The sequence below is a fragment of the Carettochelys insculpta genome, chromosome 1 (genome assembly GCF_033958435.1).
Source record: "Carettochelys insculpta isolate YL-2023 chromosome 1, ASM3395843v1, whole genome shotgun sequence".
NCBI lineage: Eukaryota > Metazoa > Chordata > Testudines > Carettochelyidae > Carettochelys > Carettochelys insculpta.
Window position 1 is genome coordinate 38,728,515 of NC_134137.1, and position 16,756 is coordinate 38,745,270.

Here is a 16,756-nt window from a genome sequence, read left to right on the forward strand (position 1 = left end):
CAGACATTAAGGTTATACAGTTATACAATTAAAGACACAAGCATTTTATACAATGCTACAGTGTACAATCCAGAAATAGTTATTGTCAAGCTTTTTATACTTAAAGTAGGTAGGTACCAAGGTATTTAGACATAATTTTTAGCCTTGGGTAAGCATGCAAGTATTGTTTATACAGTATGGTACAGGCCATGCCCTGTTGTTCTGCATCTACGTAAGTGGTGGGAGGTTGTAAATAGCTACTCCCACCCTTTGGCTCCTTTTTACACCACTCTGTCATGGTTGTAGTCTCAGAGTTCTTCCTTGTACCAACTGAGACATCGCCGTTGTATGCAAGACACTCCAAAGTAGGCAGGGAGGAAGCATGGAGCAGACCTAATCAGGGACACAGGTGTGACTATGCTATAAATGGATACTCTCACCTTGTATACCACCAAGCTCATTAGGTAATTCTTAAGATACACTGGATTGGTGTGTCTTCACACTGTCCCCTGTTCATGGGAGATTATTTCAAAGCATAATTTATCCTATGTAAGAGAATGAAATTTTTCTGGTTAGCACACAGTGAAGAGTGTTTAGTCCATAATCAGTACTAAGCAAGGTGGGAAGTCATGGACACAGACACCTCTATTGGATATGGCAACAGTATCTTACGCCCTCCCAAGGTCTACCCTGTACAGGTCTCCTGCACCTCTTCAGGTTTATGAAAACTAGACCACCTATTTGTACCTCTGCAGCATCTCTAATACTTCCACATATTTTGGAGCATGATGTGTTTAAGAAAATAATGGCCCATGTCCCCTGCTTTTTTCTGTCTTGACTGTGGATTCCTTAAATACTGAAAGGAGGTACGGGACAGTTGGGGCTACATACTTGTATATCCACAGGTTTCCATGTATGATACAAGGGAGGGTGCATAGACAACCCTAGTGAATATGTGGGGCTAAAAGATTACAAGTTTGCAGGTCATGAGAACACATCTCCCAAAAGTGAGTTTCATCAAAGTGAGTTATCAAGAAGACCTGCTGATGCTATGATGATTACTCACTTTCTCAGTAGTGTGGTGGTTCTTGCTGTTGATATACTAAATAAATATTTCTGCACGTTGGGGGCATGGATCGTCTCCTTAGATAATACGACAAAAAGACATTAACAGCAGATTACAAAGGAAAATGTGTGAACTGCAGTTTATGCTCAAATTTGACACAGTGAGGCTTGAGCAATTACCTCACACATTACAAAGACAGGTTTCTGCTCTTTGATATTCGTGGTGATCTCAGGCAGAACACAGTATTTCGCTCTCCTCCTCCTCACCCTTTGCTGTGCCCCCCGACCCCGCCCTTCAGCCCAACATCTGATTTATCTTTTTTTTTTTTTTGATCTCTGTGTTATAAAATCATCAGTGTTGTACTAGAAATGACATATCTCCAAATCTGAAGTGTTTCTGTCCCACTGAAGCTGATCACCTAATAAACTATTTTGTTAGTCTTTAAGGTGTTACATGACTGCTTGTTTGTTTCTTTAGATAAGACAGAGATTTAGTCAGTGTTTCATATGTCAAATATTTGCTATAACTTTTTTTAAAGAATAGTAATAAAGAGGAAGCCATGCTAGTCTATACACTATCAAAACAAAAAGCAGTCGAGTAGCACTTTAAAGACTAGCAAAATGGTTTATTAGGTGAGCTGTCGTGGGACAGACCCACTTCTTCAGACCATAGCCAGACCAGAACAGACTCAATATTTAAGGCACAGAGAACCAAAAACAGTAAGCAAGAAGGACAAATCAGAAAAAGATAATCAAGGTGAGCAAATCAGAGAGTGGAGGGGTGTGGGGGAAGGTCAAGAACTAGATTGAGCCAAGTGTGCAGACAAGCTCCTATAGTGACTCAGAAAGTTCCCATCATGATTTAAACCATGTGTTAATGTGCCAAATTTGAATATAAAAGCCAGTTCAGGTGTTTCTCTTTCCAAAACAGAGCGATAATTCCTTTTCTGTAACACACATACCTTTAGGTCATTGACAGAATGCCCCATCCCATTAAAATGTTGACTAACTGCTTTGTGGACCTGGAGTGTTTTGATGTCTGTTTTGTGCCCATTGACCCTTTGTCTAAGGGAGTTAGAAGTCTGTCCAATATACAAAGCACCTGGGCATTGTTGGCACATGATGGCATATATGATGTTAGTAGAGGAGCATGAGAAAGTGCCCGTGATTCTGTGAGTAACCTGGTTAGGTCCAGTGATGGTCAGACTATGAACAGGAGGCAGCCAGACAACTCTCCAACACCGCATTTTACAGACCTCTCTCCGCTGATCCCACTTTGGAATTCCAAAGGAAATTACAACAACTACTGAAGGAACTCCCTGCTGCTACTCGGGACCTCATTAACTCAGATACACCATCTGAGCCACAGCCTGGATTATTCTATTTACTTCCCAAAATCCAGAAACCTGGAAACCCTGGACGCCCTGTCATTTCAGGTATTGGCACCCTTACCACCGGACTATCCAGTTACGTGGACTCCCTGCTCAAACCCTATGCCATCAACGCTCCCAGCTATATCCGAGATACCACTGACTTCCTGACGAAATTACAAAACATCAGAAAAGTTCCTGATAACGCCATCCTTGCCACAATGGATGTAGAGGCTCTGTATACTAATATTCTACATAAAGACAGATTACAAGCAATCAGGAATACCATCCCTGATGCCACCACAGCCAATCTGGTGTCTGACCTCTGTAACTTTGTTCTCACACACAATTATTTCCGTTTTGGGGACAATTTATACCTCCAGATTAGTGGAACTGCTATGGGCACCCGCATGGCCCCACAATATGCTAATATATTTATGGCTGACCTGGAACAACGATTCCTCAGCTCTCGTTCCCTATTACCACTCCTCTACTTAAGATACACTGATGACATCTTTATGATTTGGACCCATGGTACAGAGGCTCTAGAGGAATTCCACAGAGACTTTAACAATCTACACCCCACCATCAACTCATGCCTCGATTACAACGTGCAAGAGATACATTTCCTGGACATTACAGTACTAATCAAGGATGGCCTGATCAGTACCACACTGTACCGAAAACCTACTGATCGCTATACTTATCTACACCCTTCTAGTTTCCATCCTGCAGATGTGACTAGATCCATTGTTTACAGTCAAGCTCTTAGGTACAATCGCATTTGCTCTGATCCAACTGACAGAGACCAAAAACTACTAGAACTTTACCAAATATTCATAAACCTGAATTACCCACCAGGAGAAGTAAAAAAACAAATCGACAGGGCCAGACGAATACCCAGAAACCAGCTACTCCAAGATCGGCCCAAAAAAGCCAAGAACAGAACACCCCTGGTCATCACCTACAGCCCCCAACTCAGAACACTGCAACAAATTATTAAAAACCTACAACCTATCCTTAATCAGGATGCTACACTCCAGAAGGCCCTGGGTGACATGCCTGTTCTCTCCTACAGACAACCTCCCAACCTCATGAGGATCCTCACTAACAGCCACAGTCTATACCCCAGGAATACCACTCCTGGAACCTTTCCCTGCAACAAAGCCCGCTGCCAGCTTTGTCCACATACCTTCTCTGGAAATACCATCACTGGACCTAACCAGGTTACTCACAGAATCATGGGCACTTTCTCATGCTCCTCTACTAACATCATATATGCCATCATGTGCCAACAATGCCCAGATGCTTTGTATATTGGACAGACTTCTTACTCCCTAGCTACGTCTACACGTGAACCGTACATCAAAGTAGCTTATTTCGATGTAGTGACATCGAAATAGACTATTTCGATGGATAACGTCTACACGTCCTCCAGGGCTGGCAACGTCGACATTGCGCAGCACCACATCGAAATAGGCGCTGCGAGGGAACATCTACACACCAAAGTAGCACACATCGAAATAAGGGTGCCAGGCACAGCTGCAGACAGGGTCACAGGGCGGACTAGCACTTCCGGGGCAACAGCTAGCCGCTCCCTTAAAGGGCCCCTCCCAGACACACTCAGCCTGCACAGCACACGGTCTGCAGAGCCATAGGCACGCACACCTCAAGCGACGCAGTCATGATGGACCCCCAGCAGCAGCAGCAGCCAGAGGTCCACCCAGCCGCCCCTGCAGTAGCAGTGCTCGCCCTGCTCCATGCCATGCAGGAGGCAGCTGACCACCTCCTTGCCACAGAGGAGGAGCTGCCCGCAGGGGAGGATGACGCAACCCCCAACCCTGCAGCACCCCGACCCCCCCCCCTCCTCATACGCCGCTGGCTGTGGAGCTACCCCACCAGCACCGACTGGTGGGAGAGGCTGGTGCTCGGAGAGTGGGACGACGACCACTGGCTCAGGAACTTTTGCATGAGCCGGCAGACATTTCTGGAGCTATGCCAGTGGCTCACACCTGCACTCAGGCACCAGGACACCGCCATGCGGTGTGCCCTCACTGTGGAGAAACGGGTCGGCATGGCTGTCTGGACGCTGGCCACTCCAGACATCTACCGATCCGTGGGCCAGGAGTTTGGCGTTGGCAAGGCCACCATCGGGGCTGTCCTCATGGAGGTAAGAGGACCCACGGGGGGAGGGAGGGGAAGCAGCCCTGGCAGGGGATGGGAGCAGGGGAGGGGAGGGCCACACACACCCTACTCATCCCTCATTGGTGCTCTCCCATGTGCTTCCGCTGCAGGTCGTCCGCACCATCAACGCTATGCTCCTCCACAGGCTCGTGAGGCTTGGGGACCCAGATGCTGCCGTCGTGGGGTTTGCCACCCTGGGGTTCCCCAATTGCTTCGGGGCTCTGGATGGGACTCACATCCCCATCCGTGCCCCGGAGCACAGTGGAGGACGCTTCTTGAACAGGAAGGGCTACCATTCAGTGGTCCTCCAGGCCTTGGTGGACAGCCGGGGCCGTTTCCAGGACATTTATGTGGGCTGGCTTGGCAGCACCCATGACACCCGGGTATTCCGGAACTCGGGCCTGTGCTGCTGGCTGGAGATCCCTGTGGGGGACACCACCATGCCCCTCTGCGTCATCGCAGATGCGGCATACCCCCTCCGGCCCTGGCTCATGCACCCGTACACAGGCCATCTGTCTGCCAGCCAGGAGCGCTTCAACCAGCGCCTGAACCACACGCGCCAGGTGGTGGAGCACTCATTTGGTTGCCTCAAAGGGCGCTGGAGGTGTCTCCTCACCCGCCTTGATGCAGGCCCCACCAACATCTCCCAGATTGTGGGTGCGTGCAGCGCCCTACACAATCTGGTGGAGAGCAAGGGGGAGGCCTTCTTTCAGGGCTGGGCTGTGGAGGCCGGCAGGGCCGATGTGCAGCCACCCGCTGCCCCCAGTCGCCAGGTGGACCCCGAAGGGACCCGGGCCCGGGAGGCCCTGTGGGCCCATTTCAACAAGGCCGTGGGGTGAACGCTGGCAGGCCCCCCACTGCTCCCCCACATCCTCCACAACACTCCCTGCCCCTATGCCCACACCACAGAGCACCCAACAGCACACCCCCCCGACTTTTCTTGTACAAATAAAAGCAGACACTTGTTTGTCAAGTCAAACATGTTTACTGGAACTCTTCTTATTAACTATAGAAATTCTAACATATATATGTATGTATATTATTATAAAAACAGGGATAACAAGGAGGGAGAGAACTATTTACATGGGGGGGAAGGATCAGACATTGAAAACGGGGGTCACAAATAAATACAAACTATGTACAGCCCAAAAAAACCATAAAAGTGGGGGGAATATATACAGAGGGGGGCCACGTCCTGGGACCCACGCCCCTACAGTCCAGCACTGGGGGTGGGCGGCCGGGATCCCCGCCTTGGCCGCAGCCCTGGCCGGGGCTAGCTGGAGGCCGGGCGGACCGGAAGATACGGCCGGCGAGTGTTAGCTGGCCCCAGGTCCCCCTCGGCGGAATGGCCCTCGGTGGCGGGTGGCGGTGCGACGGCGGACGGCACGGCGGCTGGCGCAGCGGGTGGAACACGCAGGGTGGGCACAGCGGCGCCTGGCGCGGCATGGGGGGGCCAGGTAGTCCGCTATGCGGTTGAATGTCTGCATGTAGGCCCCCCATGCCTCCTGGCGCCAGGCCAGCGCCCGCTCCTGCAGGTGGAGGCGGCGTTGCTCCACCCGCAGACGCTGCTCAGCGACCTCCACCTGCTGGCGGTGGAGGGCCAGCAGCTGGGGGTGTGTCACCGGCGGCTGCTGCTGCTGGGTCTGCCGTCTTGCCCGCCGTGGGGCCGGTCGGTCCTCCGTCGAGGGGCTGGCCTGTAGTGATGGCCCCGGAGGGCTTTCCGGGACCACTGAAGCCTTGCCGGCGCTCTCTGGTCCTTCCGATGGTGCAGCTGCGGAACACAGGAGTGGGGGAAGAAGAGTGGAGACAGCCGTTAGTGTGGGCCCCGAGCTGTGGCCCTTGTCCCCCCACCCCTGTGCTGCAGGTTCCCCGTCCCCGTCCCCGTCCCCAGGAGATGCTGCTGTGATGGAGTTCAGAGGTCCCCCTGCATTGCACCCCGTCTGCTGGCAGGAGTGACTCTCACTCACTCAGCAGGTATGACAGGAGAGGTTTCTTAGGCAACAGATGCCCAGTTTCTCCCAGAAGCGACAGTATAGCAGTCAGAGACAGTCCTTCCAACCCGTCCTGTGGAGAAGACCCCGAGGGGTGCCCCTCTGGTGTGTAGCTTTTCCCCTCCTCAGGCAGGCAGCCTTCTAGCTCTCCCTTCCCTTAGCCTCTAACTGCGGCCCCCGATTCAAAGCCAGCTCGGCTCCTCCCTCCTCTTTGTTCAGGGCAGAGGTGTAACCTACCAGTTGTAGCCCCAGGATCATCCTTAGCCACTGGGAGCTATTCAGCTTGTTGCTCATATCTAACCTGAGTCTCACATTTGCACTCCCCCCACTCCATCACATGCTGCTGCTGCTGCTGCTGGGTGTCCCACCCCCTCCCTCCGGGGGACCCTAGAGTTTCCGCTCCCCCCTGCCCCGAGGATGGGGCATGGCACTGTCGTGCTTGGGGGGGCAGGGGCTGATGCACTCCTGTGAGGGACATGCCACTGCTGTCCTTGGGGCCATGGTCATCTGGGCATGTGGAGGGCCCTGGCCATATCTATTACCCCTGCCCCTCAACCCCGGGGGTGTGCACCGGGGGGGGTACATACGTGATGGTCCACTCCCACGGTCGGGGGACACCCGGGGGGCGGACGCCTGGCTGCTGTTCTGGGATGGGAGGAGGATCTGGAGGCCAGTGTCGGTGGAGGAGTAGTCCCCCTCCTCCTTCTCCTTCTTCTCCTGCTCTGGTGCCCCGGGGGTGGGCTCCTGGGGGGGCCCCCAGGGTGCGGGGCTTGCCTCTGGGGCGGACTCCGCCTCCGGGGCCTTCTGGGGCTCCTCAGACGAGGTGTCAAGCGTGGCCAGAGGGGAGGAGGTGTGCCGGGCACCCAGGATGTCCCTGAGCTCCCTGTAAAAGGGGCAAGTGACGGGGGTGGCCCCAGATCGGCAGGCCGCATCCCGGGCCCGGGCGTAACCCTGCCGCAGCTCCTTCACTTTACTCCGGACCATGTCCGGAGTGCGGGCAGGGTGACCCCGGGCGGCCAGGCCCTCGGCCAGCCGAGCGAACACATCGACGTTCCGTCTCTTGCTCCCCATTAGCTAGAGCACCTCCTCCTTGCTCCAGAGCCCCAGCAGGTCACGAAGCTCAGCCTCCGTCCAGGAGGGGCCCCGCTGCCACTTCCCGGCCTGGCTCCTGCCCTGGGAACCCTGGCTCCCCTTCAGGGGGGTTCCCTGAGGGCGCTGGGGGGGCTGCCGGGCGGCCATCAGGTCGGTTGGGGGTGTGGGTGGCTGCAGAACAGCATGCAGGCTAGCCGCATGTTACTGCTGCTGCCTGCACGCTCTCTCAGCTTCCTGCACAGGAAGGGAGGGGTTGGGGACCTTTAAAGGGCCGCTCCACGTGGCCACCGTTGAGCTCAGTGGCTGGAGAGAGCATCTCTCAACCCCTCAGCTGACTGCCACCATGGGGTACCCCGCAATTTCGAAGTTGCAGGACGCGCAACGACTACATGTTCCCTACTTCGACGTTGAACTTTGAAGTCGGGCGCTATTCCCATCCCCTCATGGGGTAGCGGCTTCGACGTCTCGCCGCCTAACGTTGATGTTAGCATCGAAATAGCGCCCAACACGTGTAGCCGTGACGGGCGCTATTTCGAAGTTAGTGCCGCTACTTCGAAGTAGCGTGCACGTGTGGACGTGGCTTCTTAGACAAAGGGTCAATGGGCACAAAACAGACATCAAAACACTGCAGATCCACAAACCAGTTAGTCAACATTTTAATGGAATGGGGCATTCTGTCAATGACCTAAAGGTATGTGTGTTACTGAAGAAGAATTATCGCACCGTTCTGGAAAGGGGAGCAGCCGAGCTGGCTTTTACATTCAAATTCGGCACATTAACACATGGTTTAAATCGTGGTGGGAACTTTCTGAGTCACTATAGGGGCTTGTCTGCATACTTGGCTCAATCTAATTCTTGACCTTCCCCCCCACCCCTCCACTCTCTGATTTGCTCACCTTGATTATCTTTTCCTGATTTGTCTTCCTTGCTTACTGTTTTTGGTTCTCTGTGCCTTAAATATTGAGTCTGTTCTGGTCTGGCTATGGTCTGAAGAAGTGGGTCTGTCCCACGACAGCTCACCTAATAAACCATTTTGCTAGTCTTTAAAGTGCTACTTGACTTTTTTTTTTTTTAAAGAAGTATGACAAAAATGTATGTTCCATCCGAAAAAATATGATGTGGGCTAGTTGCCTAAATGCTATACAGGAGAGTTGGCAAGCGATGATTTTATTTTATTGGTGATTTCTGGGGCACTGGAAGTTTTGTTTCCATTGGATGTATCTCCTGGATAGAGACGTCATGCTTTGTAAATGTTAATTCTTTCTGGCCTGAAAGTATTTATTACACTTAGAAATTCTGTTTCCTTTTTTCACATTTTGTTATTTCTCTAGCATCACTATTCTGAGATATATAGAGGTTGTCTATGTTGTATATGCCTTTTTTTCTGAATTTATGCAATTCATTTTTAAACTTTAACATCAGTTCTTATATTTGTCTCTCCAGTCCACTCTGGTTTGGAGGTAGTGTCTTGTTTGGAAGTACTTTCAAAATTTAATTTTATTTCTGAGAGATGTATTTTTGAGGTGAGTTATTTTAATAATTTCAAGTCTGATATCCTTATTAATCACAGTCAATTAATCCTATTTTAAACTAATTTTAATCTCACAGAAGAAACCAAGACCAAGGAATATGATGTTAGAAATTACCAGTAAAATAACTCTTCCAGAGCAAAGTTTCCTTTTTTTGCTGCAGTGTCACACTGTTGGCTCATATTTAGCTTGTGCTCCACTAAGACTGGTAGATTCCTGTCTGCAGTATTCCTTAGTCCTTTTCCATTTTGTATGTGTGGAACTGATTATTTCTTCCTAGGTGTCATACCTTGCGTTTGTCCATATTGAATTTCTTCCTGTTTACCTCAGACCGTTTCTCCATTTTGTCCAGATTATTTTATCTTATCATCCTGTCCTCCAAACTTCTTGCAACCTCTCCCAGTTTGGTATCATCCACAAACTAAACAAGTGTATCTCTGTGCCATTATCTAAATTGTTAATGAAGATATTGAATAGAACTGGTCCCAAACTGATCCCTCTGGAATCCCACTTGTTATGCCCTTCCAACATGATTGTGAACCATTGAAAACTACTCTCCCCACAACCAGTTATGCACTAACCTTCTGCTAGCCTTGTCTAGGTTGTATTTTCTTAGTTTATAAGAAAGTCATGCAAGATTGTACCAAATGCTGCAGTAAGGTCTAGGTATACCACACCTACCACTTGTCCTATTCACAAGGCTTCTTGTCCTATCAGAGAAAGATATCAGGTTCATTTCACATAATTTGTTCTTTATAAATCCACGCTGACTGCTACTTACCACCTTATTATCTTCCAGAAGCTGGCAGATGGATTCCTTTATTATTTGCTTCATTACCTTTTCTGGCACAAAAGTTAAGCTGATTGGTCTGTAGTTTCCTGGATTGTCCTTATTTTCCTTTTTTATAAATAGGCACTGTGTGTGTGCCCTTTTCCAGTCTTCTGGAATCTCTTCCATCTTCCATGACTTTTCAAAGATGATTGCCAACAACTCAGATATCTCCTCGATCAGCTCTTTCAGTATTCTAGGATGCATTTCAACAGGCACTAGTCACTCAAGGACACCTAATTTTTAACTTGTTCCTTTCCTACTTTAACTTCTGAATTTACCTCAATTTCTCCAGCATTCACTATGCTAGGCATCCAATTATAACCAGTGTTGGTGAAGAGAGAAACAAAGAAGTCATTAAGCACCTTTGCCTTTTCCATATTTTCTGTTAGTTTTTTCCTCTTCATTGAGGAGTGGGCATTCTCTATTCTTGGTCTTTCTCTTACTTCTAAGATATTTCTAGAATGTTTTGTTGTTATCCTCTATGCCTCCAGCTAGTTTGGGCTCATTTTGTGCTGCAGCTTTTCTAATTTTGTCCCTACATACTTGTGTATATGGCAAGTCCCCATTTGTAAAGTTGACAAACCTGGGTCATCATCAAGTGAGATTGAACATGAGGCCTTAGGGTATAAAGCCATGAGCCTCTACTGCTTGAGTTAAACACCAACTGCCTCTTCCTGGATCTCTGAGCCTCTGGATTACACACAGATTATTACCTAAACCCCATTTCAGTGCAGGAGAGTCACTGGTGTAAAAAAAATATATCACACCATATATCATTGCATATCTCATGTCATATATCATATCATTTTTGCTTAGTTCAAGGACTTTCTTTTAGTAATATGTCCTTTGAAAAAAGTATTATAGTATCAGTTCTCACAAGCAGTGAAATACATCAGGCAGAAAGATATGTCATTGCTTTATTTAACAATAAATAAAAAAAGTGTTTTGAAATATGCTTTGGGTGGTAAACCCAGAATTCGCATTTTATAATAAATTGCAACTGGACTTCAATCAAGAAAACAGTAGCAAAGTTTTTCCACCATCTTTTAATATTTGACCACACAAGGACCCACCTTCAGGACATTATTTCTTTGTCAAATGACTGTGTACGTGCATTCTACTTCTGCACTAGCATTAGAGGTTTTTTGAGTGATGCAATCAGGGCGACACGTACTCTGCTGCCAAGTGATGTTTATAAGGGGCAGAGCTGTCCCAGTCTGCCCTCAGTTCCTTTTTACCATATGTGGGAGTAGGGTACTTCACCGCTGCAAGTGTTTCCCTCTTAATTTCTCTTTTTCTGTTGTATATATTTGTTCATAGTCTTGGTGTAGTTTTTTACTAATAGCATATACCTCTGTTCCCATGAGTTCTGGGTACCAGTGCTTGGTACCAGAGAATGTCTTGGTGTCCAGGCTTCAAACTTTGTGATAGATGCAGAAAGCTGACACTGGTCAGTGATCCACACTTGAGGTGCCCGAAGTACTTTGGAGAAACTAACATTGGGGGGAAAAGTGCCAAATCTGCAGAGACTTTAAGTCCAGAACTTAAAAGGACAGGGAAGTCAGACTAAACCATCTTATGGAGGCAGACCTGCACAACGCTCGCTACCTTTCCACTTGGGGCAGACACTGAGTGCCTCTACTTTGTTTAGAAGTGCTCGCTGATATGGCAGATATCAGCACCAGTCTTCTTCTCCATTGACTTACTTGACTTGACTTAAGCCCTATGTTCAAGGCATATGCAGAACATACTTTTTAATACCAGAAAACCTTCTGCTCGGTGAGGGCTGGGAAATAATTTTCTCAGAGCAGCCACTCCATGAATTTTGATTCTGGTCATAGGTTGGCTCTGGGCCCCTTGGACAGAAGGGGTGGAGTGGGGGGCTACAGAGTGGAACAAAGAGAGTGTGTGAGCGTGAAAGAGAAACGGTGTGAGAGACAGACTTCGTGACAAGACTGAGTGTGTGCTGCAGTGTGTATGTGACAGCGACTGTGTGTGCTGCACAGACGGGGTATGTGTGACAATGGCACAGTGTGTGTGTGCTGGCTGCTGCTTTTTAAGTTCCTGAGAGAAGCCACCCTCTGTCTCTTTAAGGGAAATCTGCCCGGCTCTGTTGTCTCCCCCATTCACTGCTGTGCACTGCTGGGTGAGTCATGTATCATCCATGTTTCAGACTGGAGCCGCTCCACCTTGTTTCTCCCTCTCCTCCCGCAGAGATGGGGTACATGGCAGGGGAACACCCTGACTTCAGCACTATCCTCTCCCCCTACCCCCTATCCCCCACACAGCCAGCAGGAGAACTTTAGGAGCAGCTTGTCTGCAGAGGAAAGTAGCTGAACATAGGCTGCTGGCTGTAAGTATGCTGAATCAGATGGAGTGGGGAGGCCAAAGATAAATTCTTGATGGGCCGGATCTGGCTGCTGGTCATGATTTTGCCCACCCTGTGCTAGGCACACTTTCTGTTGAAGAGGAAAATATTCTTGTGGTCTGAGGAAAATGGTGTTTTTCTGGTCCAAATTCTAATACAACATGTGCTGGACTATTTGTTATACCCAAAGCAGCAAGAACTTGCCATTCGTTCCTTTGGGGTGCACCTGAGCATTATTTCTGCTTTCAAACCTCCAGTTGATAATCCAATCCCACATCACTGAGGTTTTTGGGGGCTCTGGACTGGTTATGTGCTCAAGCAGAGGATCCTGCTCTCCTGTGGGACTTAAATCTGGTATTAGGAAAGCTTATATTCTTGTTTCATCTTTCAGTTAAGATATCCTTTTTCATGACAATTACCTTTGCAAGAGGAGTAGAATAAAGAGTTCTGGTATTTGACCTGCTGTAAACTGTTATAAGGACAATTCACTTACACCCTCATTCAAAATTTCTGACCAAAGTGCTTTCTAAGTTCCTTATCAATCAGGCAATGTGGCTATTAACTTTCTTTGTCAAATCTCTTGCTCATAAGGATGAGGAGTGATTCCACACCTAGGTTGTGAAAAGAACCTGAGCAGTTTATTTGGACAGGATTAAACTATTTAGGTCCTCCTCAGAACAGTTTGTAGGAGTTGAAGCCAGCTTGAAGGATCTTCCAGTCTCATCTCAAAGATTTTAAACCTGGCGAACCTTTTTAGATTTTAAATACCAAAGAATCTCATCATGGATTTTCTCATGTATATATTAGTACACTGACTTAATCAAACTTTGCTGAACAGAGTGCTAGCATATTTAGCAAGCTCAAACACAGCCCCTACAGCCTTTATAGGTCCAGTTCTTATGCTCAGTATTTTAGAGCTGTAATTTTGTTTTCAATACACACTTTTGCATCCCAGTGTGCCATTTCTCAGCTGTCCAAAATTAATAGTAGATTTGGACATGTAGCCCTTCTGACGTTTTTTAGATAAATTCCAGTCTCACCTCCAAATTTAATTATTGTTGAGTCACATCAAATAGAATGTACATGTGTAATCACTGGAAGAAAAAATAAAAGCTACTAACTATTCCATAACAGTTGTTCTTCGCGATGTATCACACATGTCCACTCCATGTCCCAGTTCCTTTTTTATGTATTGCAGTCTGTCCAGTAAGAAGTAATCAGAGGGGGGCGGGGAGGAACTAAGGTGGCTCTGCTTTTTTGTATTATTGCACCAGTAAACAGCCTATATGCCGCCTCCCCCATTGGTTACCACCGTGGTACCTTAATGGTCAGTTTAAAATTGAACCTGACAAAAATCTTTTTTTAGTTCATTGCAAATGGTCTGAGACAGACATACAAAAAATATGGAAACTAGAATTTTATCTAGAGCAAATTATATCTGGAAGTCACAGAATTATGTTTATGAACTTTATTCACTATTAGAATATTTGTATGGATTTGCTATGGAAATGAGTATCGCACACAGCAAACACTATATAATCAAAAGATTATAGATAGAAAAATGACAATGAAGAAATTTTACATTTATAATAAAATTAACTAGAATTTCCAAAGCATCAAATAGTGCTGGTGTTAGAAGAACTGTGAATGGCTTAAATGGAAGTCTTTGTTATAGAATCAATGTTAAGGAAGGAAATTGCCAAAAATGGTGAATTCCTGTGATATTGGAAGTGCTGAAATGTAGAAAAATAATATTTTCAAGAATCTTTAAAGAAATAAGACTTTTTTTTTTTTTTGGTTAGATACATACATTGAATTTGAAAACATAATTTGTGAATAAAGGCAGTAAGATCAAACTGGTCATTTTCACTTTTGTACTTTTTCATATAATTATAATCAAGCCATTTACCCTAAATATTAAATGTGGGCAAACAAGTAGATGTCAGCCCTGCAGAATGCATCTCACAGGCAGATCACTGTGCCTTAGTAGAAGTCTCCTTTCCACTGCAAGATGCAGGATAAGGACCAATATATTTTATAGTAACAAATTCTGACTCTTGTCAATTAACAGTGACAGAATTAGGACTAGAGGGGCCTCAAAGGGGCTGAAGAGGTCATCAGGTCTAGTTTCCTGCACTCATAACAGCACCAAGCACTTGACCATCCCTGAGAAGTGTTTAATCTGCTCTTAAAAATCTCCAGTGATGGAGATTCCACAGCCTGCATAGGCAGTTTATTCCAGTGGCAAGCCATCCCTAAAAGTTGGAAAGTCCAGTGTTCCTGAGGACTTAGAATTTGTGTGATTACAAATCCTTGTCAATGTGATAATGAAAGAAATACATTTTCCATCACTTATGCTCTCTACTGTACAGTCCAAAAAAACACATTGTTTTGAATTACCATATGGAATATAAAAGTGAACTTTTCTTCAAATTTTTTGAGCAAATAAAATGTTAACTTTTAACATTTTTAATCATTTTAAAAAATAATAAAAATGTAATTTGAACACTTTGCTACTTTTTATGTGTTCTCTGAAATTTTACTCATTTTCTTTTATGTTAGGGAAATTTTTAAAAAGTCAGTATTTTAAAAGTTATAATAACACTTCCATGCTCTAATAATCAGCATGGCTGATAAATTAGATGCTGTTGTTTGCTTCAGACAAAGCAAATGAAAATAATTTATCAGGGAAACAAATGAAATTGAAACACTGCATCATTACACATTTTTCAAGATTAGAAAATCAATCAAAAATGCAGAAACAACTTGGCTTCAAGTGCATTATTCTGAAAGTTACAATTAAATAGTCCAGCCCTTTCAAAAGATTAATGTACTTTTTATTGCAAACTTTAGTCTTTGAAGTCAAGTAAAACAAGACTTGTGACTTGGAAACAATAAAGGAATTAACTTTCTAAATTAACTTAACAGAAATTCACTTGGCATGAGATATTCAGCAAAACTGTTGCCTTATGTATAGCATTAGAGGTATACTGCTTTGCCATCAAAGTTTAATTACAAAAACATATTTAAAAGGAATTCAACAGCTGTACTGTAGAAGTGAAGAATTCTGCACCTTTGAGGTGAAGTATTGACTCTGTTGACTTAGGCAGAGTCAAGAGTTTGCCCTGAATATTTTAAATCACAGAATAGCCAAAGTTGAATTTCCCAGAGCCCCATTACATTATTCCTGTGCTAAATTATAGCTGCAGTTCATCATCCATATTATCATGAACATTTTATTTGTTTTTCTCTTGAAAAGAAATGGAAAATACTTTGATCAGGCATAAGTAGATAAGTAAATAGCAGAGTTCCACTGAGAAATAAGAATAAATGAGTTTGTTGACTTTGTGGTCTTTCAGAGATGTACATATCTGAAAGTGACCAAATTCTGCCTTCATTTGCACAAACAGAGCTGTTAAGGCCAGAATTTTGAACCTTGTTGTATATTCTAGGAAAATTAATGTAATTAATTCCAAACTTCGTTAGTGTATAAGTTATAATTGAACCCAGGAATGTGACAGAGGTAAGGAAACTGCCAAGAATTTTTTAAATGAATGAGGTCAATTAGCAGAACAGAGTCTAGGAATGAGTTTTGGCTGCACCTGGTGGGTACAGCAAGTCCTGGCTAAGTGGGGCAAGACAAAGACTTTTCGTGAAGAATGTATAAGAGAGGTAGCCGTGTTAGTTTGTATCTTCAAGAACAACAAGAAGTCCTGTGGCATCTTATAGACTAACAGATATTTTGGAGCATAAGCTTTCGTGGGTAAAGACATACTTCATCAGATGCATGAGTGGGGTAGGGGGGTTTTAAGAGGAGTATTTAAAGAGGTGGGTCCCAGTGAAAGGGAGGGCCATAGCTGACAAGGTCTATTCAGTCAAGGTGGAAATGGCCCATTATCAGTAGTATACATCAAGAGAGGAGAAAACAAGTCAGATCATTCAGGGGGCATGTGGCCCATTATCAGATTGTAATGTGGGGGTGTGAACATCCAGAGCAGAAAAATTGCTTTTGTAAAAGGCCAGCTACTCCCAGTATCTGTTTAATCCTTTGTTGATTGAGTCAAATTTGCAAATGAATTGCAGCTCAGACATTTCTCTCTCCATTTTATTTTTGAATTTTTGTTGTTATTGTTGTAGGACTGCTACTTTTAAATCTGTTACTGAGTGTCCAGGGAGATTGAAGTGTTCTCCTACATGTTTTTGTATATTACCATTTCTGATGTCTGATTTATGTCCATTTATTCTTGTACATAGAGACTGTCCAGTTTGGCCAATGTTAATTTCAGTGGGGCATGCCTGGTACATGATGGCATATATTATATTAGTAGATGTGCAGGTAAAGGAGC

The 16,756-nt window shown here is 45.8% G+C and overlaps 1 protein-coding gene across 1 annotated transcript in view; it reads left to right on the forward strand.

Annotated features, from left to right (window-relative positions):
- The window catches only part of DYNC2H1 (dynein cytoplasmic 2 heavy chain 1), a 346,899-nt gene that overhangs the window by 289,058 nt on the left and 41,085 nt on the right, over positions 1–16,756 (forward strand). The gene's annotated exons all lie outside the window — the stretch shown is intronic.